This window comes from Artemia franciscana, chromosome 5, assembly GCF_032884065.1.
Source record: "Artemia franciscana chromosome 5, ASM3288406v1, whole genome shotgun sequence".
In the NCBI taxonomy this organism is placed as follows: Eukaryota; Metazoa; Arthropoda; class Branchiopoda; order Anostraca; family Artemiidae; genus Artemia; species Artemia franciscana.
In genome coordinates, this window is record NC_088867.1 from 43566749 (window position 1) to 43585599 (window position 18851).

General features: G+C 35.6%; 1 long non-coding RNA gene across 1 annotated transcript; it reads left to right on the forward strand.

The window, feature by feature from the left end:
* Positions 1 to 6149: 6149 nt before the first annotated feature.
* On the forward strand, positions 6150 to 18071 carry LOC136026780 (uncharacterized). Its single transcript, XR_010617424.1, has 2 exons — positions 6150 to 6204; positions 17230 to 18071. It is a non-coding gene; the product is annotated as an uncharacterized LOC136026780 (long non-coding RNA).
* Positions 18072 to 18851: the final 780 nt, after the last annotated feature.

Below are 18851 nucleotides of genomic sequence, written 5' to 3' on the forward strand. Positions count from 1 at the left end.
GCAACCAATTCAGTATCTCACGGAGTTCATCTCACAGATGAACAAATGTTTATCTCACAGAGTGAATAAAAAGGAAAAGGGCTGAATAGTCTCAACAGAAAAGCCATCGTTTGCTGAAACAGAAGAAGAATCACATGCAGGAAAACGCGTATAGATTATAAGAATAGAAACCTTGGAAAAGCTATTAATTGCAATTATATTTCGAGTGTTGTCTAGCAAAAGTTGTAAAAGGATTCGTGGACAGTCATGCCAACTGAAAAGGGACCAAAATGAAATTCTGAAAATAATTTTTTTAAATTGTAAAACATCACTACGTCAATGTATCATTCCAATAAGCCAATCACTTAACTTTATCACCCGCACCCTCTCCTAACATTCATAGCTTAATTATAATTATACATAGCTTAATAATTCCTAACATATATAGCTTTAATTTTTTTTCACGTGTTTGTGCTGTTGCATTGGTGATTTTTTTTTTCATTATATGTTTCATGCATTTTACTACAAGTCACTCTTCTATTCAAATAAATTCAATGATAGAGAAGCAACGCCGACAAAATAAAAATGGAAGAGTACATGGAAAATTCATAATGTTGGCTATACGCTTGCATATGGAGGGTCGAACGGTAAAGGAAAGTAAAGCACTCTTAGAGGTGATTTTAGTGAGTATTTTAGGATTGCTAAAAGTTAGTCTTTATAATTTTTGCTTCTGAATAGGACTGGCCAAAATATGCGTATTATGGAGTAGGGGTAGAGTAAGGTGAAGCTTTACTCTACCCCTCTTATATCATTCTTAGGAATGATATAAGATAAGTACTTTAGGAGTTTTTAGAGCTGTTTTCAGAATTTCATTGTGTTGCTTTTAGTTGGCCCCACTATATGGTAATACCATCATAAAGGTCACCACAATAGAATTAAAATTAATAAAGGCACGGAAACAAGTTTCCAGGGTAACTGGACTATCAGGCAGGCTAAATAATAAAGAATAAACGCAGCCTAGATACTTTTATTCCTTTAATTTTTTTCAACAATTCCTTTAATATTTTTGCATTCCCCTTTTGTGGTTTATTTTCTTCTGATTGCTTATTTTTTGTTAAAGGGACAAATTTGATGAGCTATTCCTGTATTGTAAAATGCAAATGTTCTGCAAATATAATTAGAATATGCAGTATATTTTGCTTCTACTAAACAGTTTCTGTAGAGCTGTCAGCCCAATTGACAAATTACTAGACAGCAGAAATAGTTTTTATGGCACTTGATATTAACCAAGTGACATATAGCAATCGCAAAATCTGTCGGTCTGTCTATCTGTCTGTCGGTCCCGGTTTTGCTACTTTAGGCACTTCCAGGTAAGCTAGGACGATGAAATTTGGCAAGCGTATCAGGGACCAGACCAGATTAAATTAGAAATAGTCATTTTCCCGATTGGACCATCTGGGGGGAGTGGGGGGCCGGTTAATAGCGAAAAAATAGAAAAAAAGAAGTATTTTTAACTTATGAGCGGGTGATGGGATCTAAATGAAATTTCATGTTTGGAATGATATTGTGTCTAAGAGCTCTTATTTTAAATCCCGACCGGATCTGATGACATTGAGGGGAGTTGGAGGGGGGGGGAAACCTAAAATCTTGGAAAACACTTAGAGTGGAGGGATCGAGATGAAACTTGATGGACAAAATAAGCACAAGTATCAGATACATGATTGACATAATCGAAACGAATCTGTTCTCTTTGGGGTAGTTGGGGGGATGAGTGGGTAATTCTTAAAAATTAGAAAAAATGAGGTAATTTTAACTTACGAACGGGTGATCGGATCTCAATAAAATTTGATGTTTAGAAGGATATCGTGTCTTAGAGCACTTATTTTAAATCCCGACCGGATCTGGTGACATTGGGGGGGGGGGGGTTGGGATGGGGAAACCTAAAACTTGGAAAACACTTAGAGTGGAGGGATCGGGATGTAACTTAGTGGGAAAAATAAACACAAGTCCTAGATAGATGATTGACATAAACAGAACAGATCCGCTCTCTTTGGGGTAGTTGGGGGGGGGTTATCTCTGAAAAATTAGAAAAAATGAGGTATTTTTAACTTACGAACGGGTGATCTGATAACAATGAAATTTGATATTTAGAAGGAAATCATGGCTCAGAGCTCTTATTTTAAACCCGACCGGATCTGGTGACATTGGGGGTGGGGAGTTGGGAGGGGGAAACCTAAAATTTGGAAAACACTTAGAGTGGAGGGATCGGGATAAAACTTGGTGGGAAAAATAATCACGAGTCCTAGATACTTGATTGACATAACCGGAACGGATCTGCTCTCTTTGGGGTAGTTGGGGAGGGGTTAATTCCGAAAAATTAGAAAAAATGAGGTATTTTTAACTTACGAACGGGTGATCGGATCTCAATGAAATTTGATATTTAGAAGGATATCGTGTCTCAAAGCTATTATTTCAAATCCTGACCGGATCTGGTGACATTAGGGGAAGTTTGGGGTGGGGGAACCTAAAATCATGGAAAACGCTTAGATTGGAGGGATCAGGATGAAATTTGGTGGGTAAAATAAGCAGAAGTCTTACATACGTGATTTACATAATTGGAACGGATCCGCTCTATTGGTGGGGGGAGGTAATTCTAAAAAATAAGAAAAAATGACGTATTTTTAACTTACGAAGGAGCGATCGGATCTTCATAAAACTTCCTATTTAGAAAGGCCTCGTAACTCAGATCTCTTAATTTAAATCTCTACCGGATCAGGCGTGATTTGGGGGGGGGATAGTTGGGGGGACCGCAAATCTTAGAAAATACTTAAAGCGGTGAGACCAGGATGAAACTGGATGGGAAGAATAGAAACCTGTCTAAGATACGTGACTAACATAACCGGACCGGATCTGCTCTCGTTGGTGGAATCGGGGGGGGGGGGGGGTAATTTTGAAAATTGACGTATTTGTAACTTACGAAAGGGTAACCAGACCTTAATAAAATTTGATATTTAGAAGGATCTTGTGCTTTAAAGTTCTAATTTTAAATTCCGACCAGATCCTGTGATATTGGGGCGAGTTAGAGGGGAAAACCAGAATTCTTGGAAAACGTGAAAATTGGGGTATTTTTATCTTACGAATCGGATCTTAATGAAATTTGGTTTTTAGAAGGAATTCATGTCTCAGAGCTCTTATTTAAAATCCCGACAAGATCTTTTGACATTGGGGGGAGTTGGGGGGTGAAATCTTGGAAAAACACTTGGAGTGGAGGAATCGGGATGAAGCTTGGTGGATAGAATAAACAAATGTCCTTAATACGTGATTGACAGAATCATACTTGATTTGCTCTCTTTGGGGGAGTTGGGGAGAGGGGTTCAGTGATTTGGCGAGTTTGGTGCTTCTGGACGTGCTAGGACGATGAAAATTGGTAGGCATGTCAGAGAGCTGCACAATTTGACTTGATAAAGTCGTTTTTCCAGATTCGACCATCTGGGGGGCTAAAGGGGAGAGGAAAAATTAGAAAAAATTAGGTATTTATAACTTACAAGTGGGTTATCGGATCTTAATGAATGTTGATATTTAGAAAGACATCGTGACTCAGAGCTCTTATTTTAAATCCTGACCGGCATGAAGCCTCTTATTTTCATTTTTAAATCAATCTATTGATTCATAGAATTTTGTTAGAGCTTATAGCATATGATCTCTTGGCTCTTAGCTCTTCTCGCCTCGTCACAAGTGCCATATGAGCTCTTAGCTCTTGTTTTTTTCAGTAGTTTCTTTATGGTTTATTTGAAAAAGGTAAAATTTGGCTAGAGCAGGCTCGTCATGTCAAAATAGGACAAAACGGTAAAGGTACACATTAGTTCCCCGTGTAAGGTAAGGTTTCTTATTTTCGCGAAGATTTTTTTTAAGAAGCGTCTTAGAATCAAATTACTAGAACAGTTTAATAATAAGATAAAAAACAACAAAAGCGTCTTGGACGTAAAATCGCTTGAAAGCTTTATGTCAGTCTACCCATCAAATATGTTTAATTTTTCTCTTCTTCTTCTGTTATCCGGAACGTCCAAAGAGATGAACATTCTACGAGGATAGCTGTTCATTGAGCAAATTAAAATATTCTATGAATTTTTACCGAGTGTTATTGACCAGGGTTTTATGATTATAGTATGTATGACAAAAATAAAAAATTATAAGTGAATAATAAAATTAAATAGCCGAAAAAACTAAATGTAATGCCAGACAGAGGACAAGAAAGATACGAAAATAAGCAGATATTTCAACAAGGACCTTTATCAATTCGTTTTCAGGGCTAAAAAAAAACAGAAGAAAAATTAACCTTTTTAAGTAGATACAAACAGAACAGAGGAAACACTTAATCAAATAAAACAAGAAAAAAAAAAGCAAGAATACATGAAGGACCATTCACCATGGGTAAGAATTCTCTCCTTAGTAATTGACTTAGCTTGCTTACTGACATTTTAAGTTAAACTGAGGAAAAATATTAGCTGAAGTTTTTAATATTAAGATATTGTAAATGGGGTTCATTGGAATATCTCTAATATCTCAATTAAAAGCAAGGTCACTCTGAATTTTTCAATTTCGATCACCTTCCTAAGAGATTGTGCTAACCCATTTGGTATAGATATTCAAGTTGCCTTAGCAAAAACATCTAAATGATCTTGATCTCGAAAATATGAGGGGCCAAAGCAGAATCAAAATCATGAAGTCTTTTGTCAATACAGTCGTTCAAAATCCAGATTGTTTAATTTTTTACAAGGCACCTTTAATATCTACAGAAAATGGCTTATCACAAGCCAAATTAGTCAAACACTTGGAAAACTATAGGTTCTTTCACTATTTTAGCTCTATGACTATGTATATTGGTTCTACTGCCCTAGCAATGACGCATAGACGGATAATAGATAGACATATCTATTAACAAATGAGCTAACCTCCTTTTTATACAATCCTAATAAGGGGGGGGGGAATTAATGCCAGGTTTGCTTCTCACTCAATTGGACTATCTGTCTTGGCTTTTTCTACAATTAACCATGACTTGATGCCGATAACTATTCCATTTTAATTTTAGTCAATTGAAATAAATCAAAATACATAAACAGAGGTGATATAAATGCATCTAAATTCAAAATGGGAGATAGCTAGTTTCGATAGCCTAAGAAATTCAATAAATTTAGCTACGATTCTGACAGTTTTTTAAGTTTAGGTCTAAGTTGGGGGGGGGGGTAGCATTTCTCTCCGCATTTTTCCTCGCCTAGACTAACCACGGATACTTTGAAGCATAGATAAACTTTTCATATTTCTGTTTCTTAGGGGAGTTATTATACAAACGAACACTTTTCTCGTGCTTCTTTAATCTGTATTATTATTGACTTACGTTTCCTTAGAAAATTTGCTCAGCCAATCAATAATCACATCACTAATGAATATATGAATTCATGTGATCTCTATGGATTTTTCCTAGACACAAAATTAGCAATCGGCATAAAATATGTTACATTCCTATAAATTTCTTAAACACAGAATGTACTCGTTTCTTTAGTACTCAATTTTAAATCGGACGAGGTACGACTCAGGTAACCTAGCTCTGATTTCAAATTTGCCGATAGTTTATCATTTTGTTTACAAATCTGAAGTGGAAGCGCAAGATTCAATATGAATTATAGAACGACCTCGAAAAGTCGTACCTGAGCTTGGAAACCTCTGTGCTATAGGCATATAATGACCAGATTTCTGGGGTTCATGTTACAGGTTATTAAATCTTGACTTCGAGTGTCTCTAAGTAGCATTTATAGATCTAAAAATTCATGTTAGTATTTACTGGTTGTACGGCATTACTGGTAGTACGATAAGACTAGTGAGTTACATCGTAAATAAGTTTGCCATTTATTTTGGTCTTAATGACTTTTCAGGGGTCAAAAATAATTTTTTTTCCTACAGCGGTTCAAATGGCTAAAAACTGAAAAAAGGTCTTGCATAATAATTGAGTTTTTTTTACATGATCTAAAAAATGGTTAATAGCAATAATAATAACTATTAAAATTGTCAGTTGACAATCAAAGCTAAACGATAATAGTCGCCCCTGACCTAAAGTTTCAAATTACATTCAAACTGCCATCTATTATTTTAACTAAATATTTATTTTGAGTTTAAGAGGCATGGTTAAAACTATTTCTAGCTTAAAGGAATCCAGCTTTCTTAAAAAAGGTAGATACGCCTGTTCATAGCAGTAAGATTTAGTCACGTTTAATTATTAATATCAGAAGGGATGGTAAAAATGGTTTTTAGAGAGAAATTTTCAGAATGTCTTAATATAGGCCTAGGCTATAAGCAGGGCATCCACTATACCCAAATTTCCGGGGATTTTCCCGAAAATCTATGTGTCTTCACGAAAAATTTGGGGTAAAATTCTAGTTAATTGACTTCTTACTATCTCAGAGAGGGAGAGGGTTGAGGTTATGGTCATAGAAGGTCGCAAGAGGGCTCATTCTAACGGAAATGAAAAGTTCTAGTGCCCCTTTTAAGTGACAAAAAAATTGGACAGCACTTGGCCATCTCCCACGCTCACTTTTTTCCAAAGTCAACAGATCAAAATTTTGAGAATGTAACTTTCAGGGATGAATCTACAGACTAAAGTATGTCCTGGGAAGGTATTCTGAAGCAACTACCTCCACTCCTTCTCCTTCTATTGGGCCTTGACTTTTGATGACCTTTAAAAATATGTGTGTTATAAAAGTGAAGCATTGAAAAATAGATCTACTTAATTGAAGTACAACAAAATTGTTTTCAGCTTCATAACTTTGCTCAATTCCATTTTATAAGGTTTTAAAGATATGCAAATACATTTCCTAAATTTTGAAAAAAAACAGCAACATTGATATGGCTAAAAATTCTACTCGAATAACAGGGATTGCATTTTCAGAACTAAAGGCAGAGAAAAAGCAACTAGGCAGAGAATAAATAATTAATTTCAATTGGTATAGACCTGTCATGTAGGCAAATTTCAGGGTCGTCTAGAGAGAGAAGGAGTAGAGGTGGGTATATTAAATACTTTCCAGGGACATACTTTAGCCTATATAATTACCACAATTTTTCACTACTCTCTTTTTTGTTAATATTCATCTCCTGCATTACTTTGCATTAAAATCAGACAAATACAATTTAAGTGTAAACAATTCTTTATGTGTTCACACAACTATTATTTTCCTGAATTTAGATTAGCATAAACCATTTCTTATGCAGTATTCCACGTTCTATAAGATTCTTATATTAACATCATTTGTGGTCAAGACAATCTTGACAAGATTACTTGAAGTCATTTAATGGAACATTAAGTTGGAATTTGAAATTGAACTTGTAATGAAGGAGAATTGTTTTGAAAGCCAGATTATGAGTTTGAATTTTGTTTTCTTTTCCTTTTTTTTTGGTTTTGGACATATTCTATCATGGTTGCAATCAAAGCTGCTGCCTAGTAAAGAGTGAACAACTGCCCATAGTAACCAAAGTTAAAAAACAGTGAAAAAAAACTGCCTAGTGAAAAAAATACCATTTGATTATGATTCAGGAATGGTTACTATTATTTTGGTTCATCTTAAAAAGTAAAAGTCCATTGTGAAAAATTTATGGTGATCTTGAAAAAAGCCTGAAAGCCCTCAAAAATGGCATCAGATGAAAATGAAAAGTATACCATTGGAATCAACATGGTCTAAATCTTCTACAGCAAAATTACAGTCCCCCTCCTTGAACAGCAAGGAAAATTGGTATTACTGATCTGTCTCCTGTTTTTCTAGCCTAGTGGGCTACCAGAACATTGTAGACATATTTTTTATAGCTCATATAAAAGATTCTGCCCATATCTATACAACAGTGGATTCAGGGGGGAGGGTGCAGGGGGAGCTTGCCTCCCCTTGATGCAGTGGTGGATTTGTGGTTGGGACTGCTTGCTCTGGTTTGTGCTGGGATGAAACTTATTTTTTTTTGTAATTGATTTTTAATAGTTTAGTCTTTAATAGGTTTCTAAGTATTAAAATTGTTTATTTTGCAAGCAAGTTCAGAAACAGGTTTTAGCCACTTTGTGCAGTCTCTGTTAGATTTCACTAATGTTGTATACTGCCAAAAAGCATTGAATTAGATATAAGTTTATCAAGGGAATCTGTCTGTAATATCACAAAAGCCAACTGGCAGGCAAAAATCTTCATTTCAAAATAACAAGGAGGGAAATTTTAAATCCCAACTTCTTTAGGCTGTCAAAATAATGTTTCAGGTTTGTGCTGTCATAACAAGGTTGAAAAGCAAAATATTTACTTCTTTTTACTGTTAAAATTTGTTATCAAGTGTTATCAAAATTTGTAGTTTGTTATCAATTTTTTTGGCTGTCTGTTGGTTTTTTGGGTTTGCTTTTTTTTTTAAGCAGGTTGGTTTTCACAACATAGTTGTTTTTTAAGGGAATTGTGCAACAGAAAGTATGAGAAGTGCAAAAGCTATTAATTTAAGTTTTGGATTTTGGTGAAGAAACAGTGGCTACTTTACTGCCTATTTTCATCTAATGAAAGCTCCACATTATATGACATATCAACTCCTCTGTTCATTCTAAAATATTGAAATAAAGGCCAAACTCTTTAGAACTTTAACAAAAGTTCATATAAGTATATACTTAAAACTAAATATATTAGTCAAAACACTTCTTCCAAGGCTGGAGTAATTATTTAAGAAAAATAAATTTTCAAAAAATTGTTTATAAAAGAAGCCAAATAATTATGTTTATTATCTAGCTGGTATAGATGCATCTCTGAATTCTCAGTTTGATTCAGTAGAATAGCATAATTTTTTTTTTGAACAATTACCTAATAAAATTTTGATAAAAAATGGAAATTCACACAACTTGAGTTATACACAGAAATGGAATGCAACTACAATATTACTTCAGAATTTCTCACCTTCTCAATTCCAACCAGTCACAAAATATAGCTATGTTTTTGTTTAGAGGTTGCATATATTTGTCCATAAAACTGTCTCAACTTCTATATATACTGCTGAGGATTTTTATACTTATTTTAATACATGCCATCCAATCATATTCCCACAATTAGTTATTTGTAAATACAAATTTCTATATGACAGTTCTCTTACTTTATGCTAAATCTAAGTCAAATTTCAAATTTTTATTTTTGTGCTTAAAAGACATGTCAAAATTTAAATATTTGAATTGAATATCTGAATATTTCAAGATTAAAAAAATAATTAGAAATCTGCCACAGCTTGACACCCTGAGAATTTATATCACCCATTTATACCTATCAAATACAAAAATAACAAACCCATCATTACTTTTTTAACGAGTATTTTGACTCATGGGAACTTCTTGTAAGGCCATACAAAGGATGGAGGAGGATCATATATAGCTGTGTTGGCATTTACAAGTGATTTGATTGTCATTTAGAACAAGCATGAAAAAGGAATCAAGTAGTGTGTCCACCTTTTCTCTATGTTAGTTATGGATCCCGCATTTGTTGACTAAAATTTATCCCCTTGCCCCTCCAAAAAAGTATCATTTACCTTGTAAGGGAAAAAGAATAGGCTAATTAAAAAAGCAAAAAGAATCTCTTGGGGAAAAAAATAAAGACAAATATGAAAAATTGCTAGGAATAAAGAAAAAAAGGGAAGCAAGAGCAATGTAAAGTACGCTGTACTCATACAGCTAATTACTAGGCTATGATCTAGGCTATTGAATATGTTATCTTAAACAAGGTTAAATATTGTTAAAGCTGGAACAAAGTACCTAAATCATAGACACACCAAAGTTTGCACAGATTTACTCTTAGACAAGTGTTTTGAAGCAGAGGAAATATATTTAAATATGCTAGTTGGTAAGAGTAACTATTGTGTAAATTTAAATGTCAAAACACAAATTTTTTCAAGATTATGGTGAGGCAATTCCAACTAGCCTTGTCCTGGTCATTAGCCAATTCTAACCATCTAAACATGTATGGATCAAGCCCAAGATTAGGAGCCTGTTATCTATATTCATAAAAATATCATTTGAATCAAGATTTTTATCTAGGATTTGGTATTGTCAGAGCACTAAGGGTCTTACCCTGATAAATAGAAGCAAAAAATATTAACAGTTCATTAAAAAAGACAAAGAAATTATCTAACAAAATTTGCCAAACAAGCCAACTACTCAGAGCTGTCAAATTCAATAGAAGGGCTTGGAAGGACCTCACTTTTGAAATGTAGCCTATTAAAAAGAAGAAAAAAAAATTCTAACTCGTAGAATTTTGAGTATTGTATGGTGGGACTAGGCTAATGTTAGTTTTACCCAGTCAGGCTCTCTTGATATCTTAGCACTAAATGGGCCAGTAACAAGTTTTAATACTTTTTTCAATATGCAGTGACCATTTTACTAGCCTATAGCCTCTTGCTGGGCTTCCATCAAAGGGGTAGGATTGATATTGGTAATGATAAAGACCACAGTGCCTTTCTATCATACAAAATACAAGCTTATGATTAGATTTTTATAGATAGAGTTAAGTGTTCTGCACCCTAGTTTTGGCTTAACAAATGTATCACTATTTAAGTTTCGATCAGTTTCAGTTGCTTCACCGAAACTTGGGTTAATTTTCAGGTAATTACTAGTCAGAACTGTTCTGTCATATAGTACAGAATAGCTGGGGCTATCAGAAAGTGATGTAAAACCTGAATTAAATTATTGAACTACTATTGAAATTTAATGCTTCTTGACTTCATATCATGCAGTCCTAGCTACAGCTTTTTGACTTAATAAATCTAAGACTATCCAAATTTGTATATGTAATTTTTCATGTTTTTAGCTCTATCAATCTATATTATCAATGAGGTTAGATGAGAGTTCGTTTCTTTTCTTTGTATTATATTGTATTTAAAGAAATCATGATATTTGAAAAGAACATTAGATAAAGAACCTAAAAGTATTACTTTTATTTTACTACTAAGTTTGAAGTGGTTCAAGTGTTCAACTGCTAAAACTTTACAAACTTCTCTCATTTGCCAAAAAGTCATGCAACATTTAAGTACCCAAATAGTGAAAGCTAAGAGATGTTCATATAAAGAATTTTACAAAATGTTTGATTTCAGATTGCTTGCAGGAGAGTTCATCCAACTGTTATAAATTTGAGGTAAAGCTATACTTGGTGGTATCTTGCCATCAAATTAAAAGATTTCATAGATACTACTTCCTTATTTGACTGAAGTGCTGTCAGTCCATGAAAATTGTCTTGGGGTATTTTTCTTTGCAATGGTGTGGATATACCTTCTGTATCCCTCAATGTCCACAGTTAGTTGAAAAAGGTCAGAAAGGCAGTGATACGCAAATTGTTCGTTCCAGCTCTTTGGGGGATTATTGCAAAGACTACAAGATTACGAGAACCATGAATTTGGCCTTTTTGACTCTTTTGAGTGGTTTTTGTCATTGTTGATTAGACAGTCCAGGTATGGGAATTGTTTGACGCACTGGATACTCTCTCCATTAAGTTTCAAGTGAAGGTCTGGCTTAATTGTATCCTGCAGCTTTCATGAGCAGCACATAGCCAACTTGTAGGTCCTCAGGGGTTTCAGCTATTTCGCCAATTCTGTGAGCATAAGCTAGCCTGTCTATAAGTACACCCTCTATATGTGCACCCTAGGTTGTTTCCACCAGGGATAAAATTGCTGTTCTGGGGACAGTATGCATCCTTGAAGGACTCAGGCAAATACTTGTAAGCTGTCAGTAGGACCTTCACTAGTCATAACCCAATTCATAAGATTTAGAGTACATGTCCTTGATAAGCTGACTAAATTTTGTGGAATCACGCAATGGAGGAGGATGTGCCAAATGTCTTTTCTCCAAATAAGGTCAAATGCTTGTTTAAAGTCAACAAAGGGATGGTATAGGTTGAAGCTGTATTCCAGATATTTCTCTGAAATCTGGAGTAAAGTGAGAATTTGATCAACAATCAATCTGCCAGGGTGGAAACTGGCTTGATATTCTTTGATGACCAAGGAAGACACAGCTCTGATCTGTGCAAATATAGTACTGACGAGAATCTGGTAGGCTAATATGAGAACCTGTTAGGCTAATATGATCATAATTACCAAACATTGCCACTGACCTCTTCTTTTCGCCAATATCCCCTTGGTCCCTTCATTGGAGACCCTCCCTATATTTCATATAATGGTGAAAAGGGCAAGCCATACTGAGAGGCATGTTTTTATTGAACAGTTCAGCATTTCTGCTAAGGTTACATCTATGTATGGAGCTTGTCCATTTTTTAGCTTTTTGCTGCATGACCTCAGCAGAGCTTGCCAGGTCATTGATATCGAGCTGTAATAGGGGGATAACAGGTATTTTTTTGGTCATTGGGTCTTGGCCCATTTAATAGTTTCTTCAAGTGGATAGCCAACCTTTTGTCAATTTTAACTTTATCTGATAAAATCACTCCATATTTGGTATTGACCAGAGCGATTCTGATCCAACCATCTCATTAGTCAGCCATTAAACAGTTTTAGAATCACTCTTTCTAGCAACTGCTTCTGATAAAGCTGCTTTATTATCGAGGAAAAGTCTTTATATCCCTCCTGGCACTCTTTTTAGTTTCTTTGTCCTTCTCCTTAAAAAGTAGCTTTGAAGGGGATTGTGCATGCTGTGTGGTAATAGCCTGTAAGGTCTGCTTAAATACCTTATCCTCGTCAATTAACTTCCACGTGGTTTCAGAGATTTCTTCCTGAAACCCATCTTTTCTTTAGGAACAGTCATGCATATACTTTTTATGGTGTCCCACTTCATTTCAATGCTTTCTTGTTCACTGGCTTCTGCTACTAGGGCATCAAACGTATTTTCTAGAGTCACTTTGAAACTCTTCGAACCTTAAGGTTATGCAGTTTTTTTTTGCAGGGTATGGTTTCTTTAGGTTTGAACTGGGTTTCTGAGGAGAATGAAGTTTGATCTGCATGCAAGTGACCATAAGTTTTTGATGTGTATGCAAGTGACCATAAGCATATGATCAGACTGTATGTCAGCTCTCACGTATATCTAAAAGGCTTCTGTGCCACTTTGGGGAGACCAGAAGATGATCTACCTGATTCTGAGTTGAACCGCCTGGTGACGTCCATGTGTGTATGCACTGTTTTGCGGTCGAAAAAGTCGTAACAATGACAAGGTCATTGCTTAGTGCATAGTCTAATAGTAATGTACCATTTTTGTTTATGTCATCAAGCCCATGCTCTCTTAGAATGTCAGGATAATACTGGCAATCACTTCCCACTTTTGTATTTAAATCACCAACAACACTCATTACATCATGCTTGGGGATGTCTTTAATAACAGCATGTAATATTTTGTAGAAATTGTCTGTAACATCCTCATCCACCTCATTTATAGGTGCATAGCACATGCTCATTAAGAACTTTGTGTGCTCTGTTATAAATCAAGCTGACATTATCCTCTCATTCACTGGTGTCCATTTGAGAATAGATCTATAAACTGGGGGAGGGATATCAGTATGAATGAATGAATGAATTTAATACCCATCAATGGAAAGACAGACAGAGCACAAAAAAGAAAAGAGAAAAAAAAGCACAAGATACTAATTCATCTGACCCAAACAAAACAAATGATAGGTATTCCTGTAGAGGTATTCCTACCTCTAACCTATAATGGGTGTCATCGCCACTATAGAGTAACCCATAACCAGCCAATAGGTTCTCTTGGCCCACACTTTTCCACTGAATTCCTCTTAAGGCCGGTATGTCAATATTGTATTTACAGCAATTATATTGACACAATATTTACACTAGCCGTAACTAAACAATAGGCCAACTGAATAAAATGGATGTATCATCCTACCGATTGTTGTCTTGCTCAACAATCATTTGCAGATAAATTAGACGTTACAAAAATTTGTTGAACTTGTTTGTAAAGAAGAAAAGTCTCCACTTGCATCTTTCATGATAGATTGTGGCAACAATGGAAAGGATTTCCACGAAAAAAACTTAATAGATTAAAAGTGAAAACTAAAAAAAACAAGATAAATAATAGAAAACCTGGGTTTTAGGTATAAACAGACTGAAGATGAAGCTAGGGGTAAACTGAAGCCAGAAGCCTGGGTTCGGCCGGAAAATTTATAAGTAAGGTATGGACTGCTGATAAATCAAATTCAAATTGATTGAAGAGCAAAGACTATGGTGCTCTTGGAAAAGGCAATATGTGCTTGTAAGAGCAACTAAGCTAATGGAGGGGTTCCAAATGTTAAGCCTGTTGACACGATGGCTAAGCATTCCCAATATAGAAATATCCCCCCCCCCAGTGGAAATCTATTCCATCGTTCTAATATTGAATTTGAAATTAAATAAAAAAAAACGTTTTTTCCACTGAAATTAAGGAGTTACATCAAAACTTAAAACGAACAGGAAATACTCCGTATACGAAAGGGGCTGCACCCTCCTAAACGCCCCGCTCTTTACGCTAAAATTTGACCCTTTCTCTCAAATCTACTTGTTAAAACAATAAAAAGCTTTAGCGTAAAGAGCGGGGCGTTTAGGAGGGAACAGCTCCTTTCATATATGGAGTATTTTCTGTTTGTTTTAAGTTTTAATGTCGCTCCTTACTTTCAGCTGAAAAAACTTATTTTTTTTATTTAATTTCTGAACGTTTTTTAATTAATATATGTTTTGATTTCAGCTCTCCACACATGAATAATTAAAACGAAATTTGCATATAAATTTTTTTTTGTCTAAATGGCTTTCTCATAGTTTTGATCGGACGATTTTTAGAAAAAAGGGGTGGCGTAGGAGGCCTATATTCCTTCCAATTTTTTGGTTACTTAAAAAGGCAACTAGAACTTTTAATATTTTACGAATGTTTTAATTAGTAGTAAATATACGTAACTTACGAGTTAACTTACGTAATGAGCTTCTGTATTTATATATTTTTATGACTCACATGAGAGGGCTCGCCCCCTCGTCAGTATTTCGCTCTTTACATTATAGCTTAAATTTTATCCCAGTTCTTTAAGAATGACCCCTGAATCACAAAGGTCGTAGAATAAATAGTTAAAATTACAAAATATACTTTAGCGTGAATAGCGAGGTATTTAAGAGGAGATGAACCTCCTCATATGCCTAATAATTTCTATTCGTTTCAAGTTTTAATGCTACTCCTTACATCCAGTTGAAAAAAAAAAACTTTTTCATATTTATTTTTTCATTTTTTTTTAAAGAATACTAGAAAATCCTGCACCCCCTTAACAGAATTTTTCTTCCCCCATAATAAATTCTCCATGGAAAGATCATCCCACGTAACCCCCTGTCCCGACACCCCCCTCCCTCCCCAACGTGATAAAGTCCCTGATGCGCTGAATGTGGTGGGTGTGATTTTCGTTAAGATACTATGACATTTAAGGGTGTTTTCCCCCTATTTTCCAAAATAAAGCAAATTTTCACAGGCTCGTAACTTTTGATGGGTAAGACTAAATTTGATGAAAATCATATATTTAAAATCAGCATAAAAACCCGATACTTTTGGTGTATCTATCAGTATCAAAATCCTGTTTTTTAGAGTATTGTTTACCATTGAGTCGGGTCGCTCCTTACTAGAGTTTGTTACCACGAACTGTTTGAAAAGTGGGAATAATTAGATTGTGACAAATCCTTTAAGATGACAAAAGGAACATGCTATTACCATGTCATCACGATGGCATGCTATCATAGTGTGGGGTATTTCTTTATAGATGGCTTTAGAGTGGACAACCAAGCAGGTGCTGTTTTTGTTTTTTGTTCCAAGAATATTAAAGTGAAATCATTAAAATTGGACAAAGTGACAACAGTGTTCCATGCTGAAGTATTAGCTATTGCCAAAGTAGCAAAATGCCTCATAGATTCTGGAGTATAAAATAAAAATTTAGAATCTGTTTTTGATTCAAAAAGTGAACTCGAAACAATTCAGAATATGTATTCGGCAAGAATTAAATATTTTGAAGCGGATGTCTGCTATGAGAATACACGAAATTATTGTGAAAGGAGTAACCGGAGGCTCGAATAAATACCAGGAAGTGTGAATATTTGAGGAAATGGGATGGCTGATAGGGGACCATAGCAAGTATCATTAGAAGATTAGCAAATCTGTAGTAATATTACTCTCATTATGACTAATCAAATCAGAGAAGTGCTAAAGAATATGCTTACTAGAACAATGGAGGAGAGCAAAGCATCCACAACAAATATATCTGTGAAACAGAAGATGAATGGGAAACTTGAAAAGAATACTTATGGTACGTTAAGTAAATTTTTAGGTGGCGCAAGCAAATTAAGCTTATGGGATGTTCTAGCAGATTGTTGTAAAGAAAACTTGAATACTTTCCCGAGATATGTGTTTTCCAGAAAACCACCCTGATCCCTCGTATCACAGTGGGGACTTAATAACACTTCCAACCAAAAAATCCGAAGGAGCTAAATAAATCTTTCTGAACGTGGACCCCATAAGGCTACTGCTAAACCACCTGCCTAAGCACATCTCTGTCCCCATGTTCAAAACGAAATTTACTACTGCAGAGGTACATAAAAAGTTATTCAAGACTGATGTGACTAGGGCAAGAGGTCCAGACGGAATCCATCTAAGGCTTATGAAAGAAATGGTAAACCAGATAGCTATCCATGAATGATTGGTGGACTGCTAATGCTCTACTGTAGTCAATAAAGGGAAGCATACAGATGCCAAGAACTGTTGACCTAACTGTCTGACCTCTATTCCCTAAAGGTTATAAAGGTATGGTAAATGATGCTATCCTACAGCACCTAACAGTAAATAAGCTCTAAATAATCTCTAACTGTCAACACAGTTTTAGTCTGGTCTATAGACTCTGATTTGCTTTTACCCTAAAATGACATTAATCACCTTGTAAATGGAGGGATCTTAGTTGACTTTCTTTTCCTTGACCAGGCTTTGGGATTTGGGAGGTTCCACGTCGAAGATTGAAGCTCAAACTGGAGATTGACCAATTAAATAAAGAAGTCATCGATTGGACCATGGCCTTCCTGACAGACAGAATCCAGTTTGTAGTTGTTTATACCTCAGATTGCCCACTAGTTCATTTCAGCCCTCTGTCAGTAAAGTACTCTAAGCCACTTGACTTGGCCCTGCTTTGTTCAACGTTTATATTAGCAGTGTCTTCAATTGCACAAAAAGTAAAATAATTTTTTATGCTGACAATCCTAAACTTGCAGGTGCAGCCAATACTTCTGAGGTAGTAGCCCCCCTGCAGGAAGGCTTGGAAAGCCTAGCATGCTGGTCAGAAAAGTTGTTGCTAGAGTACAAAGCTGAAAATACAAGGTGCACCACTTTGGCCCAAACAATTGTAAGCATTATTACTCATTGCTGAATCGTGGGCCGGCAGCCGGTCTAAGCTTACTACAACAGAGGAGGAACAGGACCTCGGTGTCAGGGTAGACTTCCAGCTGGAGTTCCATCAACATAATCTTTTAGCTGTTGCAAATGCGGGGAGGTGTTTTGTCATTTGTCAGCTGTAACCCAAATGCAATAGAAAAAAGTTGTACACCTCTTTTGTATGCCAAGCGCTTGAGTTTTGTATGACACTGGCCTCCTCTCATTTCAAGGGGTAGAAACAACTCCTTGAAAGTGTCTTGTGGCGTGCCAATAAAATACCATACAGCCTGAGAACCTTTCCTTGCCATGAAAGGCTTTCAGCAGTGAAACTTCCGTCTCTTACCTACTGTAGAAAATGAGGTGGATCCCAACCAGTGAATCCAGAGAGCTTCCTGAAAATTACCGAACAAACTACCTACTGTAGTGAATATTACTACTTCTATCCCAACTCTGTTGCTCTTCTTTCCAAACTCCTAAGCAATCAAACCATTTAATCTCAAACCCTGGAGCCATTGAAGCGAGGTTTGGACGAGGACTGGGAGCAGAAGGACTGGTTTTTTGCACTGCAATGCCCCAAAGTCCTCAGCCAAACTTTTAAGTTAAACACTGGCAGGTTTGCCATAAGGTGCCATTTTTCTATGTCTGCATAATGGGAATTAAGGAATAAAAAGATTTGAATTTAGAGTGATTTCAGATTAGCGTCAATGTATGGTGGATCTCAGGTAGAATTGGATATACTATACAAGTCACTGGTGCCCAAAAACATGCCTTTGACTTTCACTAAAGGTAGATAGTTGGTGATATAAACAGTATCACCATCTAATTGAAATTGGCATAAAGTAGACATTACAAGTGAACTGGTACTTGCCAAAACTACTGAACTGTAGAATGAAATAATTTTAAAAATATTGAGATATTTTACTCTCATTCAGAATTATTCAATGAGATAGCAATCATTAAGATCGTAATAAAATTTTGAACTTAATAATTTTGTTTACTTCAGTCTCTTACTATATTTTTGAAGTTTGTACAATAGGGTATTACTTTGTTGTCCTATTGAGATTGACCTGTTTGCCTACTAAAGTCCCTTATTTGGAGTTTGTGTAAAAGGCTATTACTTTGTTGTCCTATTGAGAATTCAATCTTGAGGTCAGGGGTTCAAGTGCTGGTGTTGCTGCTTATTTGGTTTGGAATGGGGGTCAATGGCATGATTCTGTAAGCTCAGCCAGAGTCGACCCAGCTCTAAAATGGGTACCTGGAGAAATCTGGGAGAAAAACACGGAAAGCGTCGAATGATTTGTGCCCAGCTGCACATTGTACTCTCGGCCGAAGGCATTGAATCAGGAAATCGGTACCTACGTAAAGCATACCATTGGTCAGCATAACAAAAGAAGTGCGATGCCTTTTTGTAATAGTAAGCTTAAGTTAGAAAGAAAAATCAGGTTTGGCTCGAGTCTGCCTT